Source organism: Leptonychotes weddellii, unplaced genomic scaffold (genome assembly GCF_054177405.1).
Source record: "Leptonychotes weddellii isolate Sample4059 unplaced genomic scaffold, ASM5417740v2 HiC_scaffold_146, whole genome shotgun sequence".
Lineage (NCBI taxonomy): Eukaryota > Metazoa > Chordata > Mammalia > Carnivora > Phocidae > Leptonychotes > Leptonychotes weddellii.
This window is the reverse complement of record NW_027726833.1, coordinates 127,998-139,981: the sequence shown is the minus strand read 5'-3', so window position 1 is coordinate 139,981 and position 11,984 is coordinate 127,998. Positions and strand designations below refer to the sequence as shown.

General features: G+C 34.8%; 1 pseudogene; it reads left to right on the top strand.

Moving 5' to 3' along the window:
* The first annotated feature begins 9,196 nt into the window (after positions 1–9,196).
* Positions 9,197–9,537, top strand: LOC145718363 (cytochrome c oxidase subunit 6A1, mitochondrial pseudogene; annotated as a pseudogene).
* Positions 9,538–11,984: the final 2,447 nt, after the last annotated feature.

The window sequence follows — 11,984 nt, the reverse complement described above, 5'->3', positions numbered from 1 at the left end:
TTTGAGCCTATAAATAAAAATTTTCTAGGTAAAATGAGCAGCAATCCAGATCAATGACATAGCTGTAATTCAAAGGTTACCCCTGCCACAGGTAAACAAAAAGAACACCATGATTTACAATATTAGCATATCTCCTACTACCAAATTACAGGTTTGTCTTCAGTGAGGAAGTACCCACTATGGTTATTGACAACTGTTAAAATACACTTACTTTTTGTCAAAGAACTTGAATCACATGTATGACATAAAAAGAAAACATTTATTCAATGCAATGGTATAAAGGCTCATTTGCAAACAGTGTGTGTATTGGGGAGGTCTGTCCTTCAGATTTCAAGGCTGTCTTTTTTCTACTTGAATATATAGAAAAGCAATATCACTATAAAAGGAGGCAACAGATGAATGGAAAGAAAGGTTCTGTGTTACAGTTCAACTGAAAGAGGCTAATTCTTTTCATGCACAAGGAAATTGTTGTATTGAATATTATTTTAAAGAAATATTTCTCTTAAAATGGCTGGAGCCTTGGATGACATCTTGTATTGAGATAGTGGCTTTAACAAAATTTATTTTAAATTTCCCATGCTCAGTGAAGCCTTCCTTTAAAATCTCACATTAAATATCAACAATTACAAAACAAATTTATCTCTACTCAACTACAACCCCTTCCTGAAACTTTTGTTAAAACATTACAAATTTAAACTTACATTTTACTCAAGATTTGTATTTAAATCAGACCAAGAACTGAGAAAATGTTCTCACAATCTGGACACTCCTTGGGCCACAAGTGTGTAAGGGATTAGGAACGAACACATACAATATAATGCATGTTACATAAGCATATTCATACTTGATGAATCACATATGGCTGACCAAATTAAATCCTTCCTTCATCGCAGTCTAACTCCAAAATTCTTTTTAAAACCGACCTTACAATGTAATAATGATTGTGCTTCCTTCACATTGTGTGACCTTGCTGGCCTATAACCATAATAGAAAATTGTATGTGGCCAATATTGTTGAAGGTCTTTGAGACAGAGACCAAATGCTAAGGGCCTGTTTCCTGATATTTTGATATAAAGGATATAAGTTTCAAATTCTTATTTTCATGGAAACTAGGATGCACGCTGGGGGAAAGAAGCTTTGAAGTTTTCAGAAAGTTGTTGTTGTTGTTGTTGTTTTTAATCTGAATGATCTGGAGCAAAGTAGAACTGTCTGTTAGTATTACCCAGGATACTTAGCTGCTCTGTTGCCCTTGTGGGTCAAACTTCAGTGTAAATAACTTTATCCAGAAGCAACTATTTGGATTTGTCCTATGTCTGTCAGTGAGGCATTTGGATCCAATCTAAACACAAGCCTGCAACAGGGTAGCTGCAGCACACACAAAACTTACCAAAGTCTCCTATTTTGAAAGCCCATTTTTTTCTGGTTTTTGTTTTGAAATACACATGTGAAGGGAAAAAGCAGACATCTGACATTTCAGTCCCTGTGTTGTTTGTCTACTCTTTGATTTGCCAAGTGACCAGAAATACTTAAGTGTCATTTGTCCCTATAGGTGAAAGCCAAGTCATTATATAGTAAAGTAAACTACATGGAAGTATCTTCTCTCTCTCTGTTTCTCTTTCTCTCACATCCACACACACATCTGAAATGTACGCCAGTCTTACAGACCACATGTTTGTGGTGAAAAAAAATTTTGAGGGGAGAGATTAGGAGTTAAACTAAAAATTTTCAGAACTGAAAGTCTAACAGCCTGCTGATTCTTTTTATTATTTTTGAAAATGTGAGATCAAGAAATTTTTAGGTTTTTGATATAGAGTATCATGTTATCTGCAAATAGTGAAAGTTTGACTTCTTCCTTGATGATTGGATATCATTTATATCATTTATTTCTTTTTGATGTCTGATTGCTGAGGCTAGGACTTTCAGTGCTATGTTAAATAACAATGTTGAGAGTAGACATCTCTGTCTTGTTCATGATTCTAGAGGAAAAGCTTGCAGTTTTTCTCCACTGATGATGATATTAGCTGTGGGTTTTTCCTATACGGCCTTTATGATGTTGAGGTATGTTTACTGTATCCTTACCTTGTTGAGGGTTTTTATCATGAATGGATGTTGTACTTTGTGAAATGGCTTTTCTGCATCTATTGAGAAGACCATATGGTTCTTATCCTTCCTTTTATTAGTGTGGTTTATCACATTGATCAATTTGTGAATATTGAACCACCCTGCAGCCCACAAATAATTCCCAATTGATCATGGTGAATAATTCTTTTATAGTTAGAATAGTTTGAGAAGAGTAAGTATTAACTCTCCTTTAAATATTTGGTAGATTGCCCCCATGAAACCATCTAGCCCTGGACTTTTGTTTCTTGGGATATTTTTAATGACTGATTCAATTTCTTAGCGGGTTATTGGTCAGTTCAAGTTTTCTACTTCTTTCTGTTTCAATTTTGGTAGTTTATATATTTCTAGGATTTTATCCATTTCTTTAAGATTGTCTGATTTTTGGCATACAAATTTTCATAATATTATCATTTTTTTGGTATTTATGTGCTGTTGGTTGTTATTTCTCCTCTCTCATTTGTGATTTTACTTTTTTGGGTCTTTTCTCTTTTCTTTTTTATAAGTCTGGCTAGACCTTTATCAATTTTATTACTTTTTTCAATGAACCAGCTCCTGGTTTCATTGATCTCTTCTATTGTTTTTTGTTTGTTTGTTTGTTTTTAGTTTCAATCATTTATTCTGCTCTAATCTTTATTATTTCCCTTCTTCCACTATCTTTAAGGTTCATTGTTGTTCTTTTTCTAGCTCTTTCAGATGTAAGGTTAAGTTGTTTATTTGAAATTTTTCTTACTTCTTGATGTAGGCCTATATTGGTATATTCTTCCCTCTTAGGACCATTTTGCTGCATCCCAAAGGTTTTGGACCATTGTGTTTTCCCTTTCATTTGTTTCCATGTATTTTTTAGTTTCTTCTTTAATTTCCCAGTTGACCCATTCATTCTTTAGTAGCATGTTGTTTAACCTCTATGTATCTGTTTTCTTTCCCAATTTTTCCTTGTGGTTAGCTTCAAGTTTCATAGTGTTATGGCCAGATAATAAGCCAGTCTTTTTGTCTTGTTTTTGATTTCAGTCTTTTTGTACTTGTTGAGGCCTGATTTGTAACTTAGTATGTGATCCATTCTGGAGACTGTCCCATGTGCACTCTAAAAGAAAGTGTATTCTGCTGCTTTGGGATGAAATGCTGTAAATGTATCTGTTATGTCCATCTGGTCCAGTGTGTCATAGAAAGCCATTGTTTCCTCATTGATTTTTTGCTTAGGTGATCCAACCATTGATGTAAGTGGTGTGTTAAAGTACCATGTTATTATTGGATTATTATCAATGAGTTCATTTATATTTGTTATTAATTGTTTTATATATTTGGGGGCATAAATATTTATAGTTGTTAGATCTTCTTGTTGGATAGTTCCCTTTATTTTGATATAATGCCCTTCTTCATCTCTTGTTACAGTCTTTGTTTAAAGTTTATCTAAGTATTGCTACTCCAGCTTTCTTTTGACATCCATTTGCATGATAAATATTTCTCCATCCCCTCACTTTCAATCTGCAGGTCTCTTAGGTTTAAAATAAATCTATTGTAGGCAGCATATAAATGGGTCTTGTTTTTTCATTCTCTCTGACATCCTATATCATTTGATTGGAGAGTTTTGTCCATTTACATCCAGAATAATTATTGATAGATATGTATTAGTGCCATTTTATTACTTGTTTAGTCATTGATTTTGGAAATTTTCTCTGTTCCTTTCGTCTTTGTCACTTTTGGTCTTTCCTTTCCACTCAGAGTCCTCTTTAATATTCCTTGCACAGCTGTTTTAGTGGTCTCAGTCGCCTTTAGTTTTTGTTTGGGAAACTTTTTACTTCTCCTTCTATTCTGAATGATAGCCTTGCTGGATAGATTATTCTTGGCTGCAGATATTCCCCCTTTGGCACGTTGAATATATCATGCCACTTTACTCTGGCTTGCCAAATTTCTGTGGAGAGATCTGCAGCTAACCTTATGGGTCTTCCCTTGTAAATTAAGCACTTCTTTTGTCTTGCTGATTTTTGTCTTGCTGCTTTTAGAATTTTTTCTTTATCTCTAAAATTTGGACACTTAACTGCAATATGTCTTGGTGCTGGCCTGCTTTTGTTGATTTTGATGGAAGTTCTCTGTCCCTTCTGGATTGGGATGTCTCTTTCTTTCCCCAGATTAGGGAAGTTTTCAGCTATTATTTCCTCAAATAAACTTTCTGCCCCCTTTTCTCTCTTCTTCTGGGACTCCTATGATATGAATGTTATTACATTTGATGGAGTCACTGAGTTCCTTAAGTCTACTCATGTGATCCATCATTCCTTTTTCCTTCTAAAAAAGAAAATATTTTAAATCAAAAGAATCAAAAACCATGGAAGGGATAAGTAGAATTTGAGATTATACTGATTTATGTGTATAATTTGCATGGAGAAGGAAAGAGGAGGTTCTAAATTGATGAGATTGCATGAGCAAAGTGAGGGAGGCTGAGTTGTTAAAATATTAGTTATGATCATAACAATTTTAGAATTTTGTATTATCTCTTAAAATTGGTGATTCATTTAGAGCAGATTATCATAACCATTGACTGAATACATAGTTCTGTTTATTTAAGAGGTCAGATGGTGTAATAAAAATAGCATAGTGTTGGGGTTAGGAAAGCGTTCACTGGGAGTTTTGTATAAGACATATTATATTTAGAATCCAAAAAAGTTGGACTTATATTTGTCTGTAAATGGATAATTTTCACCACCAAAGTCAGCATCCACACAGATAAAGGATAATCATACATCCTGAAAAGCATAGTCTAGTGGGCTATGAGTATACATATCTGTGTGCATGATACATATATTAAACTTAAGAGAAAGAGCAACATAGCAAATGAATTGAAAAAACGGGCCACCTTTCTTTTATTTCTAACAATTATAGAAGCAATTTCAAAAGTAGGAAGTATCAAAGAACATGCAGTAGAGAAGCAACCATTTAACCTTATCCTCAAACACAAGCATGTCACATGAGTTAATAATTGTAATTATCTGTAGAGTTAATGCCCTCAGAAACAAAGCTTTCTTATATGTCAGTTGATTTTGCAAACCATTGTGGTGTTGCTAGGTTTTTCAGATGAATTACTATAGGAATTCAAGGCTTAAAGAAAATCATAATCAATAGGGTGTCATAAATCTCCATCACACCTGGAACTCAACTGTAGCAATTCTTTTATCCTCAATCCAAGGGTATGTTGTACACTTGCTAATGAGAATATCAGCATGATGGAGTCTTAAACATTCCAGCACATTTTCATCATTACCACCAGGTGTGGGTCTCACCTAAATGAATATATCTGTAAACAGTGAAGCAGCTTTGAGGACACAAAGTTGGTTACCGAGGTGAATTCCCAGTTCCCTTCATTATAGAATATCTGTACTTTATCTTCTAAAGTAGTGGTTGGGCTGTATTTTGTAATCCAACTGGGATGGCTTCCTCTTAATTTTTTTTTTTAATCTATGTTTTAACATCTATTGATGTTAAAACAAATAAAAACAATGAAGAATTTTTTTTTTTTACTTTTTGGCTTAGTAGATCCTATTTATTTACTTTTTAATTTATAATACATTTTTTTATAATACAAGCGCTACAGTTAAAGAATGTGACAGTAACAGATTTATGGTATCCTGATTAACACAGCATGACTAGGGAAACATTTGACTGCGGTTTCTGGACTTCTGAAATGCACTGCACTCATTTGCAAAGGACAGCTAAACTGTATAGCTGTTAGAGAAACTAAAAAATGAACTACTACAATGAAGTTAATTCAATGCAAGCTGAATAATGCAAACACAAATTTTACTTTCTATGGTGTTTTTCTCCAAATTCATCAGACCAAAGAATCTTGCATACAACTAAGGCAAAATCAAACCAAATTGAATAACTACACTTATCCAGGTATGTTAAAGAATTTCATTATTTATCTATTCAGCTTTTTGTTTACTATTTAGGCAGACATTAGTGACTTAAGATGGAATAGAGCCACAAAATTTCCTCTGGGTTGTTTATGAAGCTAACAATAATACCAGGCCAATACACAAATAATTGCCCTCTGACTTGTTTCTCAAGGAACTCAGCTTGGCCATGTTTACCCTCAGTTGGTATTACTAACTATAGACTTCACAATTTTGAACAGGTTGCATGCTTTTAATATGGATTTGCACGAAGTTCTCTCACTCAACAATACTTGAATTTTGTAAATTAAAACAATGTCAAATAGTTTGTATGATGGCCAAAAGAAGAGAGACTCCAATATTTGGTCCTCAAGCCAAATGTTAGTAAAGTTCACCATTCCTTATATGAAAATAGCAAAAGTTTCAGATGCTACCACAGAGAACAATCCATGTAGGAGTAGCAGAGACATTTATGAGGACAGACCTTTATTTCTCTTACAAATATGGTCAGTATGAATCAATAGGTTAGAGAAATGTTATTCTAAATCCTAAACATGTTTCAATCAACTGTATTTAGTTCTAGGAATATAATTATTTACTTCTGAATTTATTTCTTCTAAACTATTTGTGTTGTCTCTAATACTAGACTAATGAAGTAAAATAAAAATATTCTGTCTTGTGTAAAATTATAATGTTAATGATTTAAAAGATAAATATAATGCAATCATCATAATACATGTTTTAAACATGCCTGAAATATCACTAATTAATTATCCATATCAACTTAACATAGAACATGTGTTACAACCATCCTATCTTTGACCTAGTATTTATTTAAGAGATTACCTACTTCCATCTGCCTATGCTGAAACTTTTTGTCAGGATGTTTCTTTGTTTTTTGAAAAATCTGTTACAATAAATATTGTTACATGATTTCAATAGATAAACAGATCAAAGTGATTTTTTTCTTATAATTTCCTTAAAAACATCCCCTTCCTCCCCTTCTTCCAAAATCATGTAAAATATTTTTACAACAAATACATGAAATATATATATATATTTTTATATATAATATAACTTAAATAAATAAATATATGTAAATTGTGTATATATTTAAATATATAATTTCTTTAAGAATGGAAAATATAGACCACAATGCAGAAGGTCCTCTCCTTAATAATTTTTGTGTTCTTTAATTTAAACCTGCTGAATTGGAGGTCGCATATGTAAGCCATTTACACAGGCAAGAAAGCATTCTGTGCCCAATTAGCACATGAAATTCAGTAGTGAAAGGCTTTTGGTGTTCTACAATTTGGTTTACATTGTGGAAGGCTAAATTTGGGGAAGGGTAGTAAATAGCTATGAAAAGGATATTCCTTTTTAACTAACTCACTGAAAATCTGCTACAAATTCCGGATAGAAGCACAAAGTGAATGTAGATTTTTTATAGTACTAGGCTAATGATAATACTTTAAAAACATCTTGAAGAATCTTGACAGAGTAAGGTAACATTTCATTTATTTCAGGCTGATTTCTCTATTTGTATTCCATGCTCTTTCAAGCAGGTCCAATTTAGAAATACAACAAAACCTACAAAAACAAGTAATATATAAAGATTCAGTTAGATGCTGACATTCACAATACAAAAAAATTGTTCAATTTCTTAAAGTTCCCTGCATTTCAATACACACATCCACACACACCAAGCATTTGTGCATGCATGTGCTTATTTGCATTGAGGCTTGGAGCCTGACAAACTAGAGAGACAACTTTAGGTACAACTGTCTATTGAAGAGTTGTCAGCTGGAATGATGAAGCAGCTCTGAAATTGTAATGTGAGTGTATGGGACAGTGGTATTTGATTTAACAAAATAACACCTTGACTTTGTATCATACTTTGCCCCCTTTTTAAAGACAATTGCACAGAATCCTCATAACAGCTCTATGAGGTTGGTTGTAATTATAGACTCATAAAATGTCAGAATTGAAAAAGTCCTGTATTGTTACCTTGTCATCTCTTCATACTAAAGATAAAGAAACCACGGTTCAGAGGTTGGGTAGCAAACTTTAGGCCAAATAGGTATGATGGAAGAAGCACAGATTGTGACCAGAACATGGTGAATTCAAGATTCAGCTCAGCCACTCTCGAACTGTGTCAATTTCCTTGAGCAAGTAATATAACTTCATTGAATCTGTTTTCTCACCTGTAAAATATAGAACACAGTACCTAATTTTCTAACTTGTATAGATGAGTGAAACTGTGTTTGGAAAACAACTAACAGAGTATCTGGAACATAGTAGGTACTTAACTAAAGAAAATTCTATTCCTACTGGGCAGTCTACAATGCACACATGCACACACACACACAAACACACATATGTTTTCAAGTATACACTTATTGGGACGCCTAGGTGGCTCAGTCAGTTAAGCATCTGTCTAAGACTCAGGTCATGATCTCAGGGTACTGGGATTGAGCCCCACATCAGGCTTTCTGCTCAGTGGGGAGTTTGCTTCTCCCTCTGTGCACACTCTCTCTCTTTCTCTCTCTCTCTCAAATAAATAAGTAAAATGTTTTTTTAAAAAAGAATACATTTATAAGTTGAAGCAAGGTGTATCAGTACGCAGAGAAGGGAGAGCCTTGACAAATCTAAAACACACACACAAACACAGCTGTTTACAGACTTTGAAAATAAAACTGGGTCTGGGTTTTGCTAGTTGCCATACAGTTTTGCATAAGCTACCTAGAACAGTCTCAGAATAAAACTAGAAATAGCTTTGTGTCTATGCAATTGTCTAGGTGATAATGACTTTGAAGGTGGTAAGATGGCCCTTTCTCTACCATATATTCTTTTGCTCTACTTGTATTGAAATCCCTTTATTCATTCTTTAGGTTTAGCATGTCCATTAAGATATAATTATATTTTTTCCTGATTACAACAACATATAGTTTGTTACAGAGAACAAAGAAGAAAATAAAGAACACAAAGAAGAAAATAAAAAGTGTAGCTAACCCATCACCCAGAATAAACTAATGCAAATATTTTGTTATATTTCCTTAGTCTTTTATTTTCCATGAGTGTGTCCATGTAGTACAATTATGATAGATAGATGATAGATAGATAGATAGATAGATAGATAGATAGATAGATAGATAGATGATAGAAGAGTTTTATCAGGGTCCAGGTCGAAAATGGTGGCAGCAGCAGTGGCTGTGTCCCTGCTGTCTGGGCTGCTAGGTTGGTCTGGGGCACAGCTGGGGCGTTCCATGTCGAGTGGCACCCACAGCGAGGAGGGCTCAGCTTGCATGTAGAAGGCTCTCACCTACTTCGTAATGCTCCCTGGTGTGGGTGTGAGCATGCTGAATGTCTTCCTGAAGTCGCCTCACAGAGAGCACGAGAGACCCGAGTTCATCGCCTACCCCCATCTCCACATCAGGTCCAAGCCCTTTCCCTGGGGAGATGGTAATCATACTCTATTCCATAACTCTCATGTGAATCCACTCCCAATCGCCTATGAAGATGAATAAAGAGAACCTGGTTGACTTATTTCACTTAGCATAATCTCCTCCAGTCCCAACCATGTTGATGTAAAAGTTGGGTATTCATCCTTTCTGATGGCTGAGTAATATTCCATTGTATATATGGACCACATCTTCTGCTAAGTGAAATAAGTCAAGCAGAGAAAGTCAGTTATCATATGGTTTCATTTATTTGTGGAACATAAGGAATAGCATGGAGGACATTAGGAGAAGGACAGGAAAAATGAAGGGAGGGGAATCGGAGGGAGAGATGAACCATGAGAGACTATGGACTCTGAGAAACAAACAGGGTTTTAGAGGGGAGGGGAGTGGGGGGATGGGTTAGCCCAGTGATGGGTATTAAGGAGGGCACGTATTGCATGGAGCACTGGGTGTTATATGAAAACAATGGATCGTGGATCACTACATCAAAAACTAATGATGTATTGTATGGTGACTAACATAACATAATAAAATTTAAAAAAGAAAAGAAAAGAAAAGAAAAGAAGAACTGAATCACTTCGATTGCATGTGCCAAAATAGATGCACGTAAATTCTTATGACATCTGAGTCTGAAAATGTAAAAAGCATATACCCAAAAATATGATATCATCATTTCAAATAGCAATTTTTCCCACTGAAATGACAAAAGCATTGATTTAAACCAACTTCTTAGAATTTATATTCGGGGCTTGGCATCAAACTGGTACTCAATCAAAATTTGTTTGAGGGTGAAAAAAAAAAATTAAGAGAACCTGGACCACCACCCAGTGGGGACCACAGCACTGGTTTGGACCATGACTCTGCACAGGGACCAGAAAAGTCTATGGGACCTTAAGCTCACCTTCCTTACTTGTATCAAATGATGACCAGTATACTGATCTTCCATCTCTTTGCTTATGGCAGGAGATGGCTTAAATAAATAACTTAGATTGGTCCATGAAAAAAAAAAAAAAGAAGAAGAGTTTTATCAGGACCTTTTCAATCTTCATCTTGTGAGAATTTCCCCAATGCCATTAAGTATTCTTTTAAGACAATTTTTGATAGCTACATGCTATTTCCATGATTGGACATTCCACAATCTATTTGAAATATATATATTTACTACAGAGTCAGTTTAATTAAGCCTAGTGCAACTATCAACATAATTTACTTTTCTACTCATGCAACTCTGTCCCTTATACTTATAGCCTCTTTTCTTCCAAGAAGGTAAAGTGTCCTGATATCCTAGCCAGGTGACAAACAATATATTGTCAGGTAGAGCATTAAAATAATTTTTTTTTTTAAAGATTTTATTTATTTATTTGACAGAGAGAGACATAGCGAGAGAAGGAACACAAGCAGGGGGAGAAGGAGGGGAGAAGCAGGCTTCCCGCCGAGCAGAGAGCCCGATGCGGGGCTCGATCCCAGGACCCTGGGATCACGACCTGAGCCGAAGGCAGACGCTCAACGACTGAGCCACCCAGGCGCCCCGAGCATTAAAATAATTTTAAATTTGAAGTCTTTAGTTAGGATTTGTTCACTTATAAATTGTCATTCTCTACAACTCATTATTTTATTAATAGTTAGTTTATATCACCTGCCTGGCCCCCCAGGAGAGTTGTTTATGACTTTTGATAAAGCTATCAGATTGATTAATCCTGTAATTATTTAGTTCAATCACTTTCTCTTCTACTAGCTTGTGAAATCTTTAAAGACAGGAACCACAGCTAAATTTATGTTTGTGTGTAACTTAATGCCTTTAACTGGGACTGAATCCCAAGAATGATAGAAAGAGGACTGATGTTCATCATCAGCCCAGAAACACAGCTAGTTATTGACTGGCATTTTGTCTGACTTGAGGCATATACTTTTCTAAACTGAGTTGTAATGTTCTTGTTTGTATTCCACTGATCTACATCAATCAAACAACATGGATTCACTGCATTCCTATGACATATTCTGTCCCAAGTTTAGTGATGGGGAAAACTTAAATGCAGGAAGTTTACAATATTAAGAAAATAACAGAGAGGAAAGATTTGCTAATGATAAAAGTTCAAGCATTTAGGGATAAGGGGTGCTTTCCTATTCTATGTGCAATCAGTTCAAATGAACTTATGTGCAAAGCTGAACCTTATTAAAAGTAAACTGACCCTTCTAAATTTATAAGGCAAAACTCACTTTCTGAAATATGCAAACCTGCACTCTTTTTACAATTCTGTTTTAGCCAGCATTTACACAGGAAAAAATATAGCTCTAAAACTAAAAACAGTAGTCACTCACTGATACCCTTTTGGAATAGGATTAGTGAGGAAGGTGAGGTTGCAGCTATCATATAATCCTGAGCCATCTCTTTCCCTATGGATTGCTAAAGAGGCCAGCTGTACTCAGGCCTGGTAGGAAAGCACAAAGATGACCAGATTTTACCTCAGGCATTTCTAGCATTGACTTTGTCACACTAGTTTTCTTCCAAGTTTATAAT